At 46.5% G+C, this 23,864-nt stretch overlaps 1 protein-coding gene and 1 long non-coding RNA gene across 12 annotated transcripts in view; one reads left to right on the forward strand and one right to left on the reverse strand.

Moving 5' to 3' along the window:
- Nucleotides 1–23,864, reverse strand: part of PDZD2 (PDZ domain containing 2) — a 350,615-nt gene that overhangs the window by 114,589 nt on the left and 212,162 nt on the right. Inside the window, exon 1 of one of the 11 annotated variants that reach the window (XM_082724479.1) lies at nt 17,277–17,468. The exons of the other annotated variants lie outside the window; for them this stretch is intronic. The gene's annotated coding sequence lies outside the window, so the exon portion shown is untranslated. Of the gene's footprint in view, nt 1–17,276; nt 17,469–23,864 lie in introns of those variants that run through there. 11 annotated transcript variants of the gene reach the window in all.
- LOC309861517 lies at nt 11,041–17,981 on the forward strand. Its single transcript, XR_014309974.1, has 3 exons — nt 11,041–11,199; nt 14,987–15,072; nt 17,721–17,981. It is a non-coding gene; the product is annotated as an uncharacterized lncRNA (long non-coding RNA).

A 23,864-nucleotide genomic window follows, 5' to 3' on the forward strand; every position in this document is an offset into this window, starting at 1 on the left:
TCTGTCTACCATTGTTAAGCTCCTTGATGCACCTCTTCCCAACCCCTCAAGAGGCTGGTCCACTCTGAGGTTCCATAGAACACAGGTGTTAAGACATCCTCCAGTGCCCAGCCTCTGGCCGATTACATTCAACTTGGCATTTGATGATAACACTTCCCCAGAATGTGCTCTGGTTGTGTCCACGAGCTTGTCATGTTGATCAGCAAGACCGTGTACACCTTAAAGCAGGTTCATGGCTCTTTTATAACCTCTCATCCCTGCCTCCCATGTTCTCTCCGAGAACGCAGTGGATTCCCAAGCACACTGCAAGCCAAGAGCCACAACGTATCTAATAACAGAACTGAATCCTTTACCTTTGGCACTGAGAAGTAATGAGGAGAAACAGCATTTCGAGTATCAGCAACAAGGCAATGGTTTTCAAAACATACGACAATTTTACAAAAATATGCTTAGACGTGGAGCTACACTTTTGAAACATGAATCACTGCAAGTAAGGAAGGGGTTTAGAACTAGTAATACCTACCCAAAACACACGCACGTGCCACAGTCCACACACGGCGGTGAGCACGTTGAGAAACGTAAGTAGTTTGTCAATATGCTCTTCCAAAAACTCACATAGCAAAGGGGGAGAGAGAGAGACGTGCAAGTTGCTCCTTCATATCGCCCTCCAAACCATTCCTATAACGTTCAACTTACAGCCTCTCCATAAGTTTAATCTTCCTTCTCCTTTACAACCTCTTGCATTCATGGTCTTACTTAGGAGGCTTCCCTGCCCTAGCTGATACTCTATTTTCTTCTAATATGTTCACAGATTTCATTTTTTTAAAAATATTTTATTTATTTATTTGTCAGACAGAGATCACAAGTAGGCAGAGAGGCAGGCAGAGAGAGAGGAAGGGAAGCAGGCTCCCCGCTGAGCAGAGAGCCTGATGTGGGGCTCGATCCCAGAACCCTGGGATCATGACCTGAGCCGAAGGCAGAGGCTTTAACCCACTGAGCCACCCAGGTGCCCCACAGATCTCATTTTTACATGTAGCTTTCTACCCCATTTGGAATTTATTCATCGATTTTGAAGGCAGGACTTAACGTCACAGTCTCCTATAAAAGTTTCAGCTCATTATCGCAATGAAATCCATGAAGCAGACTGTCATTCATCTTCCAGTTTTTAACTGCGTCCTTTTGCACACACCACATTTCCTGACATACATGGGCCTATCTAGGATTCCTTACTTTGTGCCACTGATCTATTTGGCGATCTCTGTGCCACACTGCTTGAATTCCTCTAAGTTTAAAGGATAGTTTGCTCTCTGGTGAGAAAGCCCACATCCTTCCTCACTGCTCTGATTTTCCCCCAAATTTCTTAACTAGTCTCTCACTTTTCCCCCTTCCAGATGAGTTCAGGTTCGTCGGTCAAGTTCCAAAATAATACTTTCCAGATTTTAATGGAAAGTGTATTTAGTTATAGATAGGAAAGGAAGGCAGCAGCATCTAGTATCCTTAAAGGGCTGTCTCCAGAGCTGTAGTTAGCTTAAAAACTGTGTTTACAGATACATAATCTGAACAATTGTTCTTTAGTTAAGGAGGCAGTAAGCTAAGATCGCCCCCATTAAAAAGCAAACAACAAATTCACCCTAACCAGCCCTAGCTTGGACTCTTTCAAGTAAATCTCCCTGCTGTGATCAGCAGCCCACAAGTTCTCAATTGAGGTCATGAAATCCAAGAAGGCTTTCTTTAGAAGTAATTTTTACCAAAATTATAAATCAAAGGTATACAGAGGTTATGAATTCAGACGTTCCCATCACATAATTATTTCAAATCACTCTCTCCCTTCTCCATTCTAACCTGAATTTCAGAGTGCAGTCTTTATGACATACTATATCTCCTGGCAGAGATATCTCAAAATGATTACCATAGACATTTAGTGGAATGCGTCCAATTTTAAAATGAAAACAGTACTTTGAAAGAGGTTTTAAAATTCTGGCATCCCTGTTTATATAATAATTATAATTCAATAAAAAAGTCCTAATATTAAAGAAGTGGCAGTTTTCCTTTAAAGAAGGTGAAACAGATTTTTTCCTAAAAAGAAGCAAACAAACAAATAAATGAAAACCAAAAAAATAAGAAGAGTTGAAACTGGCTTGAAAGTGTAATAAGAGCTAGAAATAAGATCTCTATTTAAAATAGAAAAAAATCTAGTACTGAGGCTTGTGGGCAAAGAAAAAGAAAACACACATCCTCTGTCTAGTCTACTTGCCATATTTTTTTCCAAGCTTCAGGAGACATTATAAAGATAACGATCTAGCATGACTGAAGAACAGAAATCACATATGAGAGCAGCAATTTCTCTGTCCAATAGAATGCATTTGGTGAGAGCAAAGGGGCACAAAACCTCTTTCTTGAGACATTACACAGACCTCGCTCTGACATACCGACACATTCAAGGAGCAAACAGAGAAACCCACTGTGACGCATTTATACAACCATGGAAGACTCCTTCCACTGTGACACATTTGCTCAACCCTGGAAGACTCCTCCCAGTGGAAAGGAAGGGCTACTGATACGTGTAACAAGGTAAATCTCAACTGCGTGAGGCTAATGAAAGACTTACATGGCTACCGGCTATAGGATTCCATTTCCACAACATTCTGGAAAGGCGAAGTAATAGGGACAGTGAACATATCAGTGGTTGCCAGAAGCTGTGGATGAAGAGAGGGTTTGGCCACAAGGGGCCACTTTCTAGGGTGATGGAATGTTTTTTTTTTTTTTTTTTTAAATTTTTTATTTATTATGTTCAATTAGCCAATGTTGAATGGTTCTCTCTTGACTGAGGTTGTAGTTTACATGACTCATGTTTGTCAGAATTTATAGACTGGCACAACTGGAAAGGTCTTCCTTTAGTTTCTTTGTTATGTTAGCATAATGTCTCAGTTTTGTACTTGAAGTATATTGCATTTAATCCTTTCTTCTGGAATTGGGTAAAATTAATTAGGCTAAAAGTGTAAGCAAATTCTATCTCAATAAACTTGACTTAATAATAATAAAGAAGAGGAGCACCGGGGTGGCTCAGTCAGTGAAGCATCTGACTTCGGTTCAGGTCACGATCCCGGAGTCCTGGCCAAACCCTCAACTGTTCTGAGATGGAGCCCCATGTCGGGCTCTGCGTTCAGCACAGATTCTGCTTAAAATTTTCTCTCTCCCTCTGTCTCTCCCCACACTGCTCATGTGCACTCTCTTTAAAATTTTTTTTTTTTGCGAACCAAGCTTTGTGTTTTGATACCATTTTCTGTTCATCAAGAGCGTGTTAGCTATTTATTTTTGTAGGAAGGATCTACTTACTAGAAGTAAAGAGGACAACATTGGGTCTTCTTGCTGGTTTGTGCTCTTCATTTTTCCAGCATCTAGAACTCACCTTCTCAGTCTTTCCATAGAGGAATGTGGAATTTCTCTCACATGAATTTAACGGTATTAAACGCTGGTGCCAGGATGTGGTCCTAGACTCCTGCATCAGAATCTGATCCTATGGGGTTATTTTAAACAAGCCCCACATAGCTTCAATACAAATCTACAGGTTTTCATGGACAGTCAATCTCACAACAGAACCAACTGGAGGCATTTCAACTGGAGGCATTGTTACTAAGAGAAGTATATTGTTCACATCAAAGGAGGCAACAGTTCTTTTCCAATAAGATTGCACATAGAGAGTTTGATTCAGTTCAAGGATGGGAAAATGACAATCCTCTTACGATGAGCCGCTGAAGAGACTTAAGGAGGCTTCCCCTGGAGAAGATGATGGAGGGGGTGTAGGAGGGATATAATGGTTTTGTACACAAATACATGAATGGTTATATGAGGAAAGCTGTAGACCACTTCAAGGTGTCACAACTTACAGGGGTAGTTCCCGTAAGAAAAATATAAAGGATGGAAGATATTTGGCTTTAAAAGACAATGATGTTTTAAACACCTAGGACCACCCCGTGATGGAGTGGCTGCCTTTGGAGGCAGGGATGCTGTAGGCAGGGCTGTGGATGTGGTGGTGAGCTGGGTGAAAGGGCCTCCATGAAGAGAGGTGACCAGCACTAAACCAATCCCACTGAGTTTGGTGGTTTACCAGCTGTGCCAATGCCCGAGAGAGAACAGGGTATCTGGGAAAGGCAGTGAAGGAGAAGAGGAAAGGCAGGGAAAGGAAACGGTGTGGACACCTGGAAAGGAGGTGTGAAGGAGGAGACCATCTCTCTAGCTCATTCTGCCTGCATGGTCAGGGGGCTTTCTGTCATTTGATCAGCTTTTGGATTTGGAGAAGCTCCTATTACATGAGGGTTGGTGGGGAAGGGACATTTATTATCTGTCTCCACTCCCGGGAACCAGTCCACAGGCACATGACTTAGATCTGGCCCACTGGAGGCTTTTGTCTGACGCTCTAGGACACAGGGACAGATAAAGGCTAGTCACAAGGGTCTAGTAATCGTAGTGGTGGCAGTTGGGGTATCCGAAGCAGAGCGTTCCTGTGCCATGACCTTGGGCGTGTTCTTGGCCACTTGGTCCTTGCCCATTCTCTTGAGTCCATACCTCAACACTGCTGTGGGCTTCTGTGAGCTACCCAATATTCTGGCACTCAATTTCTTTTCTGCGTAAATGAGTCAGAATTGGTTTTTATTACCTGCAACCTCATAACTCTGATAGGATCACGTAAATTGGGGAAGGAGATATTTTTCTTTTCTTATTTTTTTTTAAAGATTTTATTTGTCAGAGAGAGACAGACACAGAGAGAGACAGACAGACCACAAGCAGGGAGGGTGGCAGGCAGAGGAAGAAGCAGGCTCCTGCTCATTAGGGAGCCTGGTGTGGGGCTTGATCCCAGGACCTTGAGATCATAACCAGAGCTGCAGGTGGATGCTTAACCGACTGAGCCACCCAGATATCCCAGGAAAGTGGGTATTTAAGAGCTATTTTATATTACCCATCTGTCATATATGAGGATGAAACTCTTTAAAAGTTACATGACTGGCTCATATTATTGGTTGTATTTGGAGAACTTAAGAAAAAAATCAGAATCTCTACCTTTACCACTATCCCTAATTGCTTCGAAGTTTCTAAAATACTAAATCAGGGCTAGCGGGATGGCTGAATAGAAGCCAGCACATTTCTACTCTCTAAAGTTTTCCAGCTAATTCTATCGTCTATTTTCGGGAGTCTGGCATTTGGGTTTCTAAGCAAATGAAAGTAAGTTGAACCATTGAACAATTTGTCTGGTTTACTATAAAGTCTTTTCAATCTCATCTGTTTCAGCCAAGTCTCACTAACCTATAAGCATCAACAAGGTGACTCTCATCACCCCCCCCCCCAACCCCTTCTTGTTAGCATATGACTTCTTCCACAAACACCTGCTTCACACCCAGCCTCTACTCTGGACTGTCACTCTCCGGGAGGGAACTTCCCATTCTCTCTGCCTGCACATCCTACTTATGCATCAAGGTCCATTTAAGAATGGCCTCTTTCATGAGCTCTTTCCCATCCATTCCAACCTAGGCTATTTGTATAAATGTACAAATGAAGTTGTATAATTTCAGAGTTGGAACGTCCTCTAATAAGGACATGCCATCTATGTAACATCATTAACTCACATGTTCCTTTCTTAGAATTAATTTCTTACATTTTATTTCAATTTTCTTTTTTCCTTTTTTAGATTTTATTTATTCGTTTGACAGAGAGAGAAAGAGAGACAGACAACAAGAGAGGGGAACACAAGCAGGGGTACTGGGAGAGAGAGAAGCAGGTTCCCTGCTGAGCAGGGAGCCCGATCCCAGGATTGACCTGAGCCAAAGGCAGATGCTTAACGACTAAGCCACCCTGGCACTCCTTCTTTCAATTGACCTTGTCTCTTTTATACCTTCTTTCTCCAACCCCTACGTTTTCTTCTAACACGTCTATGGAGACATAGCTGGTGGTTAATATCACTAAGGTTACATTACCACACGCCAAGCTCCCTCATTCCCAAGCAGTGTTATTTCTGAGGCAGAAGAGTAAAGTTTAATCCATTCTAGAGATTTCTCTCTGTTGGAACAGTTGCAGACAGTTTTATAGATACTAAAATCTGTCTGGTTCTTAATCTAGTCTGGAACACAAGGTCAAAAACCCTGCCATTCTCAAAACGACAAATCTTGAAGCATTTTCACCACCCAGCACAGCAGGAGAGGCATGAAAGACAGTCCCTGCCTTTGAGCAGACAGAAAAACATCCTGTGACTTACATGTACCAACTTGCTTCCCCAAACAATTCCTGGCTCTCAGTACAGCTGGAAAGTGGCCTTTGAAGGGCAGAGGGTGTGAAATGATTCACTAATGGGCCATTAGAGCGGCTTTAATCAGGAAATTCAGAAGTGATAGATTTCTGTGGGAATCCTGATTCTCCACCCCGCAAAGTAAGCCTTTTGCTGGGTTATAATAGAATAAAGCACTTATTCTACCTGGAGTGATTCTATTTGAAGCCTCTCAGCAGAAATAGAGCATCTTTGTTGGGGGAGGAGGACTGGTAATATAATATCAGTGATGATGAGACCACCTTAGGATTATATAGTGCTTTGTATTTTTTCTCCCACATACATTGTTTTGTTTGATTTGCACAACAAGTTCATAAAGGGGGTAGTGCAGACAGAATTCACCTCATTTTATAGACAGAGAATTTGAGGCACCGGAGGTTGAAGAGATCTAATGAGGAGATGGGGTCCCCTGGGCATTCTGGGGGCCTCCATCTGTCAGCTGTGGAAGCAGCAGGATGGCTGATGTCACTGACATTTTAGTGCTAGAACTGGGGACAATATTTGGGTGAAATGTGGTCTGGCACCTTGCACATATGGGGATTAGATTATTGTTGCTCTATAGAGACAGCCCAGAAATAAGGCCACTGGGGCTGAGTGAGTGGCTCTAGCCAAGGAGCAGGGAGACTATTGGGCGTGGTCTATGTACATGTACCCAGAGGGCAACCCTCCCCCGCCCCCCACCCCCTCAAGACAGCCAGTTCCTGCGGGAAGCTTCCGCTTTCTCATCCATGAAATGAGGCTCTGGGTCTGGGACAACAGGTCTGATTCTAGAATCATCTGGGGAGCTTTTTATCCAAAGAAGAAAAAAAGAGCTTGCCCCGTAAGACAACACACATTGATTACATAAAAGATTTAAGCAAAAGGGGCGCCTGGGTGGCTCAGTGGGTTAGGCCTCTGTCTTCGGCTCGAGTCATGATCTCAGGGTCCTGGGATCGAGCTCTGCGTCGGGCTCTCTGCTCAGCGGTGAGCCTGCTTCTCTCTGCCTGCCTCTCTGCCTACCTGTGATCTCTCTCTGTCAAATAAATAAATAAAATCTTTAAAAAAAAGATTTAAGCAAAAAAGAGAAGTATACGTAAGAAATAAAAGAGATCTCCAATCATCTTCCATCGCTGACAGGACAGCCGTGACACAAAAACATTCTGAAACAGGGGGCCACCATTTGAGGGGTTCTTCTACTCCTGCAGAATGTTTTACAAGCACGACTCTAGACCCTCACTCAGAATGGAGATTGGGGCTCAGCAGTATTTTACAACCTGCCTCTTTGTGATGCAGCCAGATTCACAGGCTGACTTGGGAACCAGGGTGTTGATGATAGTAGATAAGGAGTCTTCCTGCAGAGACAGGTATGAACTAACATGTTTTTCAGGGAGCAGTCTCCTGGTCGGGAGGCGTCACCCATGCTTCTTCAAGGCTGGGATCGCCACACTTGGGGCTACAGGGAATTGGCCCTGAAAGTAGAAATAGTAAGAAAGAGTTAAAAGAAAAAAGGGAGAGAGTAGAAATAGTACGAGTCACCTTGTAATGGCTGTGCACCTGTGCTGTCCCACCTGCTGCGCGTGCGCGCACGCACACACACACACACACACACACACACCCTTCTTCAGGGATGACCCAGGAATGGGGAGGGTAAAACGACCCAGCCTGGGGGGCAGAGGTGGTCTCAGGCAGGCAGCTCCAGGAATATGGAAGCTGAGCCAGAACAGTTGGTGGGTCACCACCCTGGAACCAGGGTAGGGAAGGAGTAGACCCAAGGGGTGCTAGTCAAGGTGAGTCCAAAAGCTGAGGGTATCGTGGTATGGTTATTCGGTCCTCCATGTGAGAGAGACTGAATGTAGGTCCTGGAAACTTCCTTAAGACTTAGTCCATATGAAGTCCTCAGGCTCGGTGACCTCTCTCCTGTGAAGACAGGGCTAAGACGGCAGGAACAAAGGACAAAGATGGCAGACCATATTTGGTGACTGCGAGGCCCCTTTCTTCACTAGCAGTCAATAGATTGAGTTTGGGATGCCAGTCTCCTGGGTGGTGATTAGCACAGATCAGTCTCCAAGCAGCTGATAACCTCAGATATATGGACAAAATTGGATTTCCAGACCTCTGTGGCAGCTCTAGGAAGCCACCAGCAGGCTAAATGACATATATGGTTTGACCAAGGTCAGCAGCACATTTAGGAGACAGCAGGTCAGGACTGGGGGCCCTGGGTTATTCAAGAAAATTGCTTGGGCCATGGAGGCTCAGTGAGCTTTTCCCCTTCATACTTGGCCAAAGGACCTTTCCCTAATTTGCGAACATCTATGAAAATCTTACAAAGATACACGACTTGCATCATCTAATTACACACGTAATAAATCACCGTTGGGGAATGAAGAAGGCCACCCACCACGCGCCTCAGTGCAGAGCATAAGGTCAGCTCGCACACAGCAGCCCCAGGAGCTCAGGAAACAGCCCCTCACAGGGCCGCTGCTCCCCAGACGAAGCCTTTCCATGACAGAGACACGAGGCAGACATGCACCTGCTACTGGCCCCTTTACCTTGGCTCTTTCTCCTAGGCTGAGCCTCCACCAAGTTCACTCGGCAGCCTGGAAGCTACCCTGGGCTCCCAAAGACTGAGCGTAGGACACTTGCAAGGACGTGTGGTCTATGAGAATCTCCCACTTTCCCTCTCCTGGGAAATCTTTTCCCATAGATAAGTGGTACAATAGTTAAGCTATTACCTATAACAAAGAGCTCTTGAATCATTAGAAGTGAGTTTGGAAAACATTGGCCTTAATGGGATTATTATGGGCTACAGCAGTCCACCCTGAGTTTACGAAATGCAGAAACCTTAGGCTCCACCCCGACTCACTGCATTAAGAATCTGCATTTTATCCCCAGGTGATTTGTAGGTTGGAACACACCCTCCTGTCCTGGGTTAATATTTTTCTTCTGGTAAATGAACATCTAAATATCAAATGGTAGCTTGTAGGAGAGGCAAGCTGGCTGGCTTTCTTTCCTTCATCATGCACCTCTCTGACATCTCATAATAATGTATTTAAATGCATAAAATGTCTAAGATTACAAAGAAAACCAATTATGTTGAAATAGAAAACCCTAAATGTCTTAAAATGTATACCACTTTAAATTTTTTATATATTTTTAGAAGATTTTATTTATTTGAGAGAGAGAGAAAGAGCATGAGTGGTGGGCAGAGGGAGAGGGAGAAGCAGACGCCTGCCCGAGCACAGAGCCTGATGCGGAACTCTATCCCAGGACCCTGAGATCACAACCTGAGCCAAAGGCAGACACTTAACCAACTGAGCCACCCAGGGGTCTCTGTGCTTCTTTATTAACACACTAAATAAGAAGATCTACCAACAGGTTTATTTTTTTTATTAGTTTTTAAAGATTTAATTTATTTACTTGTCAGAGAGAGTGAGAGAAAAAGAAAGCACACACAAGCAGGCAGAGTGCCAGGCAGAGGCAGCGAGAGAAGCAGGCTCCGCACTGAGCAAGGAGCCTGATGCGGGGCTCTATCCCAGAACCTTGGGATCATGACCTGAGATGAAGGCAGTGGCTTAATCAACTGAGCCACCCAGCCGTCCCTACCAACAGGTTTATTAACTGATGTATTTTCAAAGTTGTAGTGAGCAGAATGTTGGAAGATATCTGCTACAGAAACTATGCCTCATCTCTACTGGTGCCCGGCCTGGGGACCGCTAACACTACTGTGCTTTGTTCCCTACAGCCATTACTGAATGGTAGTGACAACAAACATTAAATTGTCCTTCCTTTCAGGTTCACAGTTGCACTGAAATCTATTATTAGAATCTAGGTTAAAAGTAAGAGATGCTTAAGGATCCCAGGCAAAAGGAGGTAGAAAAGTCGTGCTCCAAATCTGTCTCTGTCTGATTTTAGTTTGAGCACAGCTGGTTGGATCACTTCCTTCTCTGATAGCAACTGCATTTGCCTTTTGGGCTTCTGTCTGCCAGCTTTGATGCGAGTTCCTACTAGAAGATGAGCGCTTAGATGTTTCAGGAGTACTTTTTTTTTTTTCCAAAGATTTTTATTTATTTATTTGACAGACAGAGATCACAGGTAGGCAGAGAGGCAGGCAGAGAGAGGAAGCAGGCCCCCTGCTGAGCAGAGAGCCCGATGCAGGACTGGATCCGAGGACCCTGGGATCATGACCTTAGCTGAAGGCAGAGGCTTTAACCCACTGAGCCACCCAGGCGCCCTCAGGAGTTCTTTTGATCGAATCTTTTTGGTTAGAGTCCCAAATATTTCTGAAACAGAAAGGCCAGGCTCCGTTCTGAATACCATCACACTGAGTAACTAAAATAATCCCATTTTGCAGGAAGCTGCCTTCTCCATCTGCATAGGTACTTCCATTCAAATGTGGATTTAATACAAATTACTGACTCTGAAACATTCTCCCTGCTCTGCCCAAGGGCTTGGGGCAGGCTCCCTGTCTCTTGGATTGTAGGCAAGGCACCTTTTCCAGGTGGTTTTCTTGCCAAATATAAGCAACACTTCCCACAGCCATGTCAACGGTGGTTCTCAAAATAAGATCCGTTTTCAGAAAAAGCCAACACCGATTTGTCTCTGAATTTCAAAATTGTACATCCAAGCCATCTACGCCGGCTCTGCAGGCCTTTCCCCCTCACACTAACCAAAGTGCCGTGAAAGCAAAATGGAACTGAGCACATCAGCCCTGGGGAATTCATGTGACACTCCGTTTGAACTCTCACAGAAAAGTCGCTACTACACAATGAGGCGTTTCTCCAACCAACACAAATCAAGTGAGCATGTTTCAGCCACGTTTACAGAAAGGAAGAGTGACCTACAAACTTGAGCCACAGTCTCCCACTAAGATTTTTGCTCAAAACCAGCCACGTCTCCAGCTCCACGTGAGTATCATGAATTATTTTCTGCTTGCTGTCCTTCTCTAAAATGAACACACACACACTGCTCTCGCATTAGTTTGTCTTGAGCTTGGCCTGCTCATCTGAAAAAGAGGGCTAAACTTTGCATTTTGAACACCTGGCGATGAATGAGTTGCAGGACTTCTATCTAGTTCCCCGTCCATCCTGGCTCAGGGGCCGGTGACCTAGGATATGGTTCTAAGAAAGAAAATAGGCTGAAAGCAGGAGAAACCTCGAAGATTTTGAGGGCTAGCCTGTGGATGATAGGAGTCTATCGCGGTCAATCGTATCACCGTAAAACTGCTTATAAAATTCAGCCCTGTATTATTCTCGGTCATCAGGCCTAGGAAGGGGACTCTCTGGAGGCTTTGAGACCACTCTGGTTCTGGAGTAAGCTAGACGTTGTCGGAGGAGTGGATGAAGGACCCACAGCATAAAGACTAAAGCGGAGGCAGATTCTCCACCCAGAAATCCCAGCGGCAACGAATGTAATTAATTAAGCCACCAGAATGCTGGAGCGATGACTCATGTTTCTCCCAGTGAAAGTTTGAAATAACTGACTCTACTCACTTTCAAGAGGAAGTGTTGAATTTTTGTTACCATTAGAAATGCCTTAAGAATGTCTAATTAGTTAGAGACAGGAGAATCTCTAAGGTCTCACCATTATGAAAACAGGAGGATTCCCACCATGCAATGTCTGGTTGGGCCCCTGGGACCTTCATAAAATCTTCACCCACCAAGATGCCCCCAGGTACATACTCAGCTCCAGCATTCTGTCCTCCAACATTCCTTGACTAAGTTGAGGGAGAAGCTGAAGTCAAGCAAGTTCTAGCCTGTAAAAGGATTGTGCAAAGGACTTAGCCTTGCAAACCCAAGCCGTACCCTTCATTTCTGCCACCTTCTCCCCTGCAGCGCTTAGAGGCAATTTTCTGTTTCCTCTCCAGGTCTTTATTGCTCCCATGCCAAGACTGCCTTGCATCGGTTACAATCAAATACCTACGATGTTTTCCAAAGCCCGCAGCTTATTGCCAACATTTGGCCCTTTAGCCCACGGGCAGATGTCTGGGAATTTTAGGCAAAGTGTTATATGATGAAGACTAAGGTAGAATTTGGCAAGTAAAAGGCGAAGGCGTGGTTCCTTGGAAGACAGACCCTCCACTGGGTGATAGAACCAGCCCGCAGGAGAAAGGAGCAGCAGAAACTAGAGCAAAAGGCATGGGTACAGGGTTGCTCTTCCAAGACCACCATGATGAATCCGGAGACTCACGCTATTTAAATAAAGGTCAAGTATGGTGTCTTTGAATTCCCTCCCACCTCCCTCTGGCTTGAGCACTGCTATTTGTGTTCTGCTTTGTGTGGGAATTCTAAATTGTTCAATGCAAGGCCATTTTTTTTTTTTTTTTTTTTAGTGGGAGGGAAGACAGTCTCTAAGAATTTTTAAGCTTCTGTTAAAAGGGCAAGGTTTGGGAAGATATAATGTGGAAACAGAAGGCCACCTATCTAACCTTTAAGGGAGAAATCTGCAAATGTTCTTTGCCCCGCTCCCCAAGTCTGAGGAGTCCCACTGAAACAGAGGCCTTTTAACTGAACTGCTTCCCAAGGGCCACTCCGGTCATTCCTTGGACTTGCCCTATTTTGCCAATTTCCATCTTCTAATTTGGGAAGAAGATGAGCAGAAATTAGGCAAAGAAGATAGTGCAAGTAAATCTTGCTTTAGGTACACCTGATAGCCTCCAAACCTCAACGTTACCAAAAGTAAAAAGTAAAGCTTCTCTTTTACCAAAGGAATCACTTTGGGTCCTTCTAAGGGCCAAGTTCCTCTGGTGCACGTAGAATATAGTTACATTGCTTCTTCAGGAAGAGATCGTAAAAAGGGAGACAGATCTAGAGCCCAGGTCCATTGCTGCCATGGCCCGACTCATTGCACAGGGACTTTGTATCTAAGCTGGGACTGTGAGCTCAACCCGTGCCTTACTGAGGCCATCTATGGAATGCAGTGTAGTGGGGCTACATGCCCCCACACACTCAGGTTTAACAAACCATGGTAACCTAAGGGAGTGGGCCACCGGGGAGAGCAAAGCCATCAGAAGGTGTCCGAGTAGGCCACACTCAGCCTCCTCCTTTGCTAAGCAGAGCAGGTGTCTTGTTAATGGAAGAGAGATGCTGCCATCTTATTCCCTGGCCACTAAAGAAACAGCAGAGCTTCAGAGAGGACTTGCAAGGTGAGAAAAATGTGGTGTCCCTGGCCCCCACTGCAGGATATGTCTAGGAAGGATATTTGGGTGCATTGCCTACAGAGGTTCTTAAGAGGGACAGAATCTGTATGTGAACACAAAGCCACACAACGGGATCCCTGCCAGCCACTGAGATGGGAAATTACTGATTCCCTTTCATGGACATGATCACTAAGTCTCCCTTTCTAGCTCAGAATCATAACTTCTATTAGGTTGGCTGTTCCTCTCTTCCAGATTTTCATCCTTTTGCACACGGAGGCACACATTTAGCTCCGTCTTTTATCCTATTCACCATCAGGAAAAAGCTGATGAGTAGAGTTCAGATTCCAGCCCTGTTAAGATAGCCAAAAGGAGAGGGCAGATGCTCTAGCTTCCAGCGGACACACCTGCCCTCCCAATATGCTATAAATGAGTTGGCTAATTAAGTGCAGCTCGTGTCTTATCCACCAGCTTAGCTCATGATCAGACTTTGCTTGACGGTTTCTGTCTCTTTATGAGCCACCTTGGTCACATGGCTCAGAAATGAAAAGGTCCCTCATGCTACTTTGGGATACCAGGTAGTTCTAGAGCTCTTAGATACGTATCGCCACTCACGCAGACGAACACGTGACTTGCCCTCTAATCTTGGCCTGCTGGGAACCCAAAGCTGACCCTTCACCCCAGAGCCTACCCCATTAAATCTGGCCACACAGCACTACGCCCTCTTGGGCAAGCTTCATAAATTCCCTCACGTGCTGTGCTTCCTAACTGCTCCTTGCTTGGGGAGTCCAGGCCTCAGTCTGCTCGGCTTCTAGTCGAGTTTCAGCAGTTACGCAAATCAGGTTTCTGACTATGTCTGAGAAATTCCAGCGCGTACAGGAAGAGCAGGTTACTTAATCTCTATATTCAGAGCCAAACTCCTTTCTAAATACAGGCAAAGGTGCTGCCTTGCTCACAAGGTAGATTAAAGGACCCACCCTTGCCAGCTCTGACAATTTGACTTGACAAGTGCATTGCCGCCATCTTGTTTTCTAGCCCTGAACCCCCACGGGACACCAGCCTATACATATTTTCATACTTCATCATTGGTTTTCATCTGTCAAACTGGACCCCACCCCCATTCTTCTCCACTGACAGCATCCAGTTTCCAAATACAGGATACTAGATGGCTGAAGTGTCTTGGAGAAAAAATTAATACTGACTGTTTTGTTTTTCTTCTTAAACTGCAATCTCCTTGTGAGAAACTTTTCTGTATTTCTGCAGTGGACAATGAGCTTCTTACAGAAGTCTGCTCCACATCCAGGCCTGCAGTTTTGACACAAGTTAAACATGAGCAAGGTCACCAGATTTTCCTCTTCCCTTATTAGAAATGACATTAACAATGAAATACTGTGCTGGGTGGAAGAGAATTGCATGTTCAGGGGAAAGGCTGGTGGACCTATAGTAGGCTTTCTTAGAGCGCAATAAAGGAACACTGTTCTGGATATGAGAAAACATGACATTCACTTAGTTCACTATCTTTTTTTATTACAGAAAATGTCTTTTTTTTTTTCTCCCAGAGTGGCAATACCAAACAACTCAGATCGTAGAATTCTGGCCAGCATTCGGTCCACAAAAGAGGAACAAGGAAATGGATCATTTTTGTGTAAGTAAGCAGGGTGTTTTGTTCCCTATCAGTTCCTTCCAGTGGGGGGCATGATCAAATATGGTGGGTCTGTCTCGTAGATGGCTTTGCCAGCAGGTCCACCAACAAGGGGACTGGGCAAAATCCAACCATATTGCACAGTTTGTCTGACGTTTCTTTCCCACTGATAGGACCCTGCAGAAAATCTTCCAGCTTCCCTGCTCCCGATCAACCCTTTTGAAGGCAATAATGCCATTTAACAGACTGATGAATGATAATCAGTTTCCAAACAACAACTCATGGAAGCTGTGGAGGACTTGAGCTGTGTCAACCCATTGATCATTCTGGTCATGAATGATGTTAAAAATCAGAGGTCAGGGGCACCTGGGTGGCTCAGTGGGTTGAGGCCTCTGCCTTCGGCTCAGGTCATGATCTCAGGGTCCTGGGATCGAGCCCCGCATCGGGCTCTCTGCTCGGCGGGGAGCCGGCTTCCCCCTTTCTCTCTGCCTGCTTCTCTGCCTACTTGGGATCTCTCTCTCTGTGTCAAATAAGTAAATAAAATCTTTAAAAAAAAAAAAATCAGAGGTCAGCAACTATTTTCTCTAAGAGGTCCTAGAGAAAATATCCTAGGCTCTGCAGATCGTATCTGTCGTATCTGTCCCTGTCCTATAGTCTTCTTTGTTGGTCTCTTTAACCCTTTAAAATGTAAAATGCATATTTAGCTCCTGAGCCCCACAAAAACAGGCTGAGACAGGCTGGATTTGGTCCACAGGCACAGTTGGCTAACCTCTGACGGATTCCAGAATGGACCCTGTAAAGGAGTCTGTCCCCCAGCTCACCTTAATTCACTGCAAAAGGGGCCCCACCCATCCTCTGGAGAGCGGGCCAGAAAGAACAGGAGTCAGGGGTGGTGGGGAACAGAGAGGCTGTGTCGAACACCCTGTACACTCCCTCCCCACCACTGCCATGGGCTTCGCTGTGGAAGGCAGAGAAGTCAGAGGGAAAAAGAAACCAGAGATAAGGTGTAGGCTGCCCTGACTGAGCACAGCCATCTCCCAGCCCTCCAGGCCTACAATGCAAAGCCGAAAGATTGGGGCTCCAGGTGAGGTCGCAGCCAGCTGGGAGGTGAAGCAGCTCTCACCCCGGCCTCCCCAGACACACCCCAGTGGCTAACAGGGCATTCTCAAAAACGCAACCCGAAGATCACCGACATTCAGGCTGGACTAATCCATCGAAATATTAAATTCTTGATCTGATTCTGGTGCTCCTATCACACTGACCACACACACACCATCTCTGACTTCCCCAGGTCAGCTCAACTCCACGACTCTGACCACTTCATTGTTGGGGGGTGGGCGGGGAATCCACGTCAGATTATCCGGGCACCTCACAGAGGCAAGGCCTGGCAGTGGTTTAGAAACCCAGGCTTGGGGTGGTCTTTATTCCCTTCTGGCCCTCTCTGGCCAGCCTCAGCAACAGAAAGGATGCTGTGAGACGCAGCTACGACAGGAGCCGCAGATCCGTCTTCCAGTTCTCCCTGCATGTGGCTGGGACCCTTGCCCCTCCTCATTTATTTTCTACTTCTGAGTGTGAGATGTCACCTAACAGTTTCCAACCCTCTGCCCCTCCCCCCATGACAAATACTCAGGATCCACACTTCACTTTCCAATTCCCTGTCTTAGAAGCTGAGCAGGGAACGGCTGCCTTAATGGAGAAAACATTAGTGCATTCAGGCTTCACTCTGGATCCCAGTCAATTTCTGGATATTTCCCAGCTGTTATACATCTACCTCCTTTCTTACAAAAGCCAGCAAAAATTAGCAAGCACCTTATCGGCGCTGAAGTATGAAAACACAGCAACGGTCAAGCCTGAAAATCAGTTTCTGGTTGGCTATCTTCAAAGTCTGTGTTCTAAAACAGGGCCTGCCTGCAGTTCATTTCTCATCTGCCCGTTTTAAAATCAGTTTTCACTAACCGCTGTGCGATCCTGGGTGACTGTTTTTAAAGCAAACCCCCAGAACGTCACCGTCATTTGGTCATCAAGCTACTAAGTGATAAAAACTCTCGCTTGGGCAGATATCAGCACAATTTAGGCGAGGTCTGTTTCTTATGTCAATATTATCTACTCACTTCTCATGTGCTTTAAAAAATAATAATAATAAGACCAAAGAAGCTGGGTTCAGAGAGAAGATGTGATTCTCTGCCCTGCTCGGGCGCCCCTCTTACCTGCTTCTGAGCAGATCAGGTGAGCGTGCCCCGCTATGCTTCACGGCCGCTTGACCAGGACAGGCTCCAAAGTTTGTTGTGCTTCATTTCCCTTCTCCATTCCGTTCTTTAAAGTCCTGGGCTATTAGCTATCTACAAAAATGTGAGCCATGCCAGCGCGTGCTCCGACTTCCTGCCCGCTCCCCATGCCCTACTGAGCTTAGGAGCAGATTTTCTCTCTCCTCCTCCAGCTTCACCTCCGGAGCTCCGGGCCCCACCCACAGCACTCAGATCATTTTTCATTTATGAGTGCATCCAGCTACACTGTGTTTGTAAGAGAATGAGCCAACTCTTGCCCCGCCAGGACGCTGGAACCACGCTGCTACACGCGGCTTTAATGTGCCAGGAGTACGCGGGAGAATTAGATCCTGGCAGAAGTCATCTGTGGTTTCCTCCCTCCTGCAGGTGTCTGCGGAGCCAGCTTCCATCCACAGAGGACCCACGGCGGGCTGATGGGGCTACAGTAACGTCACGACACAGACACCACCACGTCCCGAGGAGCACTGAAGATTTTGACCAAAATACCCCCAAACATGAAGCTAGAACCATCAGTTGAGAAACTTACAACCCAGTGACCTATTTTTGTTTGCACTTCTTAAAGGGCCGGCCTTCTTATTGCATTTAAATGGGAATACAAATTGAGACTTTAAAAGATCTTATAAAGAAGCCCATTGGTAAGTAAAAGACCATTTGTTTAAAAAAAAAAAAAAAGCCCATTGTCATGATGATCCCAAATCTAAACTTTCCTACTCTAACAACACTCCCGTCTTCCATCCCAGACCGCTGATCCCCAGAATGGAGATTATGAGCCAGCTCCTGAGAAAACTTACCTAGCTAGAATGACAGCAACGATAAAGTTGGTAAGATTTTATCGGGAAGTAGAAATTTTAAACATAGGCGCTCCTCCCCCACCAAACCAACGTTCATAGATCGTGACTCCCGCTATGCATAAAATTTGCCTTATTTGCAGCTGGAGCAAAAGGGGTCATTCATGTACCATCAACCAGAGACACAGGTCTGGAAACCTCATGGCCTTCAGAGTGGGTATGAAAATTTACATAAAGCTATTAAAATGGGCGTGATGTCTTGTTATTAAAATACTGACAGCCTTTTAGCAGCTACACTTGTTGGGAGCAAAAAAGCTCGACTGCAGTCAGTCTCAGGTCATACTTCTGGGAAAGATGGAGAAACTGTGAGGTTTTAGAATTAATATTAGTCTCTTTTTCTCTGTTCATTTACTTTATTTTCTTATAATTTTTAAAAGATTTTATTTATTTGTCAGAGAGAAAGACAGAGTGAACACAAGCGGGGCGGGGCGGGGGGAGTGGCGGGCAGAGGGAGAAGCAGGCTCCCCGCTGAGCAGGGAGCCCGATGCGGGACTTGATCCCAGGACCCTGGGATCATGACCTGAGCCAAAGGCAGGTGCGTTACTGACTAAACCACCCAAGCATCCCTTCGTTATTTATTTACAGAGTTTTATCCAATATGAATTTCCCTCTATGAATCTCGTGTTGTCAAAAGCTAGTCCCAATCAGCAGGGTAAGTTCTTCAATATAAAAATTTAAGAAATTTTTCTATATTAAAAACCTGATGACTTAGTATCCAGATTTAAAGAAAGACTGGTTTTTCTTTAATAAGATGGTTAAAAGTTAAAACATCCCCTAAGAAGAAAATGCTATACATTTTTCACATGTTTCAAATGGGTTCTAGTTGTCTAGTCTAGCCTAATCTAATACCACACCCTTGAACAAAGCAGGTGAACTGCTTTTTACAGATGAGAACAAGAAAAGCAAGACACAAGGTCACTGGCATATACGTGATGTTTCACTGGTGGGGTGGAGAGGGAGCTGAGGAGAAAGTCAGTTCCTAGTTTCCAAGCCCAAGCAGGGAATCCCAGACCTGTCCAAATTTTCATGTGCAATCTGGGGCCTGAAAGTTGATCACATGGGGGCCCTTTTGGGATTCACCTCTGCAGTTCTGGGGCAATCGACTTGCTCTGAGTTTAAGCTAAGAAGAAGAAGGTCTGTTCTTCAAAACATTTTAGATGTGAGGGAAAATGAGGGGGGGGGGGCTAATGTATTCTTGGCCCATGACCAACTATGGTCTTAATCAGAGGTAAAGTTTGTCTGTAGAATATTCTCTCCAGTATTAGTTTGTGAGATCGCCAAAAATCTATGGTGAAACCAGTTATTCCGCCTCTTCCCCATTCTCTCAACAAAGGGTGGATAATATATATTATATAATTTTGCTTTAAGGAGAATTGCTGCTACATTTACTCACAAAACTAGCCACGCAGCGTGTATCAGGACACAGCAAGTACAGAAGCCGTGAGAAATCTCTAACCATCCAAGGTCTGAGGAGGGTGAGATTTGGGTCAAACTGCCCCAGTTGGGAATCTGGAGCTCTGCGCTCTTCTCACCTACCTTAGGAGGGTGGTTTCTGAACTCAGGAGACCACCGTGCCCTCCGCCACTGTGCCCTGGGAGGAGCTCTAAGCATCCCTTAGCTCCACCTTCTCATTGTGGAGGTGTTGAAACAGATGCCCAGAGAGAGAGAGGAGAAAGCTTGCTAAGGTTATGGCATAGAAGAGACTAGAGATTAGAACTTGGGTCTTCCTTGCTCAAATTCTAGGACAGCGCTAGGGGGACACGCTGTAGACAGACCTTCAGAGCCAAGAACTATGGGCCCCGGGCTCAGGAACGGCTCTCCAGCCAGTCACAAAGGAAGCACGAGAAGGACAGGGAGCTAGAAAGGGATCTGAGCAATCCCCCAATAGAGAAAGAAGGCAACAGTGCCACACGAGGCACGAGACGCTCTAGGTCCCTCTCCCACAGAACCGAAAGCAGGAACACAAATGGCTCTTTGTACAGCCCCGTTCACGGCAGTCAAAAGGTGGAGGCAACCCAAGGGCTCACTAACTGACAAGCATGGAATATTACGCAGCCTTAAAAAGGGAGGAAATTCTGACACACGCTCCATAGGGTTGAACCTTGGGGACATGATGCTGAGTGAGTGAACCGGTCACCGAACAGTGACTATCAGACGCTTCCTCTTGCAGGAGGCACTAAGAGTAGCCAGCTCCACAGAGACACAAAGTGGAATGGTGAGTGCCAGGGGCTGGGGGGAGGGCGAGCATGGAGTCAGTGTTTAATGGGGACAGCATCTACAGAGGTTCTGTTTGGCAAGACAAGATGTCCAGGAGACGGACGGAGGAGGTGGTGGCCCAGCAGTGTGGACAGACATAGGACCACAGAACTGTACACTTAAAAATAGCTGAAATGGTAAATCTTATATTACAGATGCTTTTAAAAAAGCCAATGGAACCTGGACTTTCTTTGCAACTGCCCGTTGGCCCGTCCTATGGCCATCATGCTTCCTGTCACTAAGAGCCATGACGTGAAAAGACCACCCTCAGTAAAACTCATCAATGACTGGAAAACAACAGGAAGCACTAAAGTTTCTTCCTCTTTCCTCCCCACCCCCGGTCAGAAGTAACTCCAGGGAAGTTAGGAACGCAGACAGCACGCTCAGTTTGCTTCTGTATTCTGTGCCGGAGAGGACCGTGGTGATAGGGCCAGGCGACCCCCTCTAGCCGCTGCAGGCAGGGGGAGCCAGGCCTGGAACCGTGAACCCACAGCTCCCTTCCAACTCGGGCCACCAAGGCAGAGGGCTCCTAACCAGCCCCGGGGAAGCTCCACGCGGCTGCCGGCTGTCCTTTGCTCCACGCAGCTCTCCCGCCGCCCTCAGCCCTGCAGCGTGGACGGACACCATCATGCGTTTTTGGTCCCTGCTTGTCTACGGAACTGGTTTTTGTTTTGTTTTGTTTTGTTTTGCGCTGAATCTGACCAATGAGACCAAAATCTGGCGGATGCCACTGCCTTCAGCTCTCTGCTCAGCCTGGCTCTGTCTCCAAGCTCAACTGGCCTCCTCCCCGCGGGCAGCCAGGGTGAGACCCGGAGAGGCACCAGCATCGCTCCGCCCCCCTTCCCTGGCTTGTGCCCCCCACCTTCACAGCAATGGCTATCAAGCCAGCGCCTCCAGTTTCTCTCTCACCCTCCGGCTTCCTCCCGAGCTTCAGACCCAGATCTTTGCCTGTCTGGTGTCCTGCCCCAGCGGCACACCCCGCCGCCTCTCACACTTGGCCTCCCCCTGAACAAAACCCATCATGCTCTCCCCCAGATCGGCACCTCCTCCTCCAGCCCCTCTTGTGATTGAGGTCATCCCAGGTCACCCAGCACACAAGTCACCCCCCACAGGCCTCTCCCCTTCACACTCGCTGTTGGGTCCTGCCTGCTCAACTCTGTCCATCTTTCGATGTCCCCTCTCCTGGACTCGGTCACATTTGGGACCTCGATTCCCAATTCTTCTCTCTTCCTCAGTTGTTTCCTCCTCCAATCTGTCCTGCGCACAGAGACATCCGCTGGCAAGTCTGTAAGATCTGTTGGATAATCTCTCATCGCTCAAAGGATAAAGCCTAAACATCTCAACTCTTGACCCAGCCCCAACGCCTGCACCATGACACACTGGCTACTGCTCCTTTTCCTCTGTCTACGCTTTTCACACAGTCCAGGGGTGTTCGGGGGAGGGGGAATTTCACCCTCCATCCCCCTGGGTGGGAAGGAGAGTGCTTGTTCCTGGCATCAGATGGGTAGAGGCCAGAGATAGGGCTAAGTATGTTACAATGCCCTCGTCAGTTCTTGCAGCAAAGCAGAGGCGAGGTGGGTTCTTATGGCGCTGGGCTACACTGTGCTTATGACCACAATGGCTTCCCGCTCTCGGGCTGCAAGCGTACATGTTGTCAGGGTGCAGAAAGGTAGATGATCGAGAGCAGCAGCTCAAGCAAGAGCCGTGGAGGATGCTGAGAACTGGAACAGCCATCTCTTTCTTAAGCATCCAGATTCAACACCCGAAAACCCTGAGCTGCATCATTGCGGATTCTGCGAGGCTCTTGTGCAGGGGTGAGGTGTTCACCTCCCCGGCGCTTGCTCCATTGGAAGGGCTGGATCCACAATTACTGGAAAGCTCCCTCTTGTTGCATTTGGAGCCTGGCATACCCCTAAGTTCTAGTAAATAAATGGAAAAACAGGATAAAGCTTTCTTCATGTCAGATCCTTAAGACAGTTTCGCTGTCCTTTTGAATATTTTTTCTCAAGGGTTCCTTCTTTGTAATCTTCCTAATTACCTTATTCTAGTTCTCCCAAAAATACATCCTACAAAATGCCAGTTTGAGAAGATGCCCTATGGAAGAAGAGCTCCACGGTCCAATACGCCTGAGAAGTGTTCACACGAAGGCTCCCTTTGACTGGTGCATCCAGATCTTATATGATCAAACAGTTATCACCCCTGCCTTTTTAGAATATAACTTATTAATAGCAAACGCGCATGTTAAGGACTTCTCAAGCACTGTCAAGCATTCTCCTTGGCCATCTGATTTGCCCTCCCTTCTAGATGGGGCACTCTTTGGTTTAAATTTCTACGTGTGCGCAGGGACGTGTCAGCACCCCTAACTCAGTCCCTGTCTCTGGGGCTCGGATGGGTCTCCCCTCACCTTCCCTTCTTCAAGCTTGTCTCCACATCTCCACCACTGCTCAGCTTTCTTCAGGAGGGAGCAGTCTTAGAAGAAGATAGAGGGAGGAAATGAGAGTTCTGCTATGGTCGGCCCTTGTCAGTGAATGGGGGTACACATCAGTGTGCCCCAAGGACCTGAGGTCTCAGACAATGACACATGATTCTTAAGACCATCTTTCTAGAATCAAGGCCCATTAATGAGGATTAGGTCAGTCCATTCAAAAAAAAAAAAGTAAGTCTCTTCTGAACACAGATGGAGAAAAGGACCAATGGTTGTGGACCAGGAAAGCCTCACTTCAGAGAAGCAAGAAGTCTCTAGGATGTACACGACCAGACCCACACCTGCCATGCTCCTCCCCAGAGCACTGGACCAGCCCAGGCCCTCGCTTCAAGGCATTTATACCTCCTCCTTGGCCCCCAGCTGAGGACAAACTTCTTAGACCCACTAGCCACTGGTCTCAGCCACAATAGCAATGCTCGGTCCCTGCTTTCTGTCCTGGCTTGTCAGTCCAATCAATCTTTTGTATTAGGACAGTTTCTTTAAAAGAAATGGAGACATTTTGGGTTTTGGAAACTTTTAAATCCACCCCCATCCCAACTTCAACTCATTCCTGGGACTCCTGCCCCAGACCTGAGGACCCCCATGGACTGGGCTGTGAGTGTTGATAACTCACACCAGCTGAGCACAGGGAACAAGCAATTTCCTTAGCCAATGCCACCAGCTTCCTTCGGCTTGAGACTTCTCCCTAATGCCTCTCATGGGCCTGGGCTCTCCAGCCCTGTGAGCATCCCTGCAGGCATTTCCCCAAAGACTTCCACAAGATTACCCTGCAAGACCAGAATCAGACAAGTAATTAGTAAGGGTCTCCTGTGAGCACTTGTGCTGGGCTGGCAAGACCCCATTCATTTGAAAAGATTCCCACCATAGCAATGCCACATGTGCAGGAGAAGTGATGGGTAAAGGCAGCCAGGGAGGGTCCAG

The sequence above is a fragment of the Mustela nivalis genome (genome assembly GCF_964662115.1).
Source record: "Mustela nivalis genome assembly, chromosome: 3".
NCBI lineage: Eukaryota > Metazoa > Chordata > Mammalia > Carnivora > Mustelidae > Mustela > Mustela nivalis.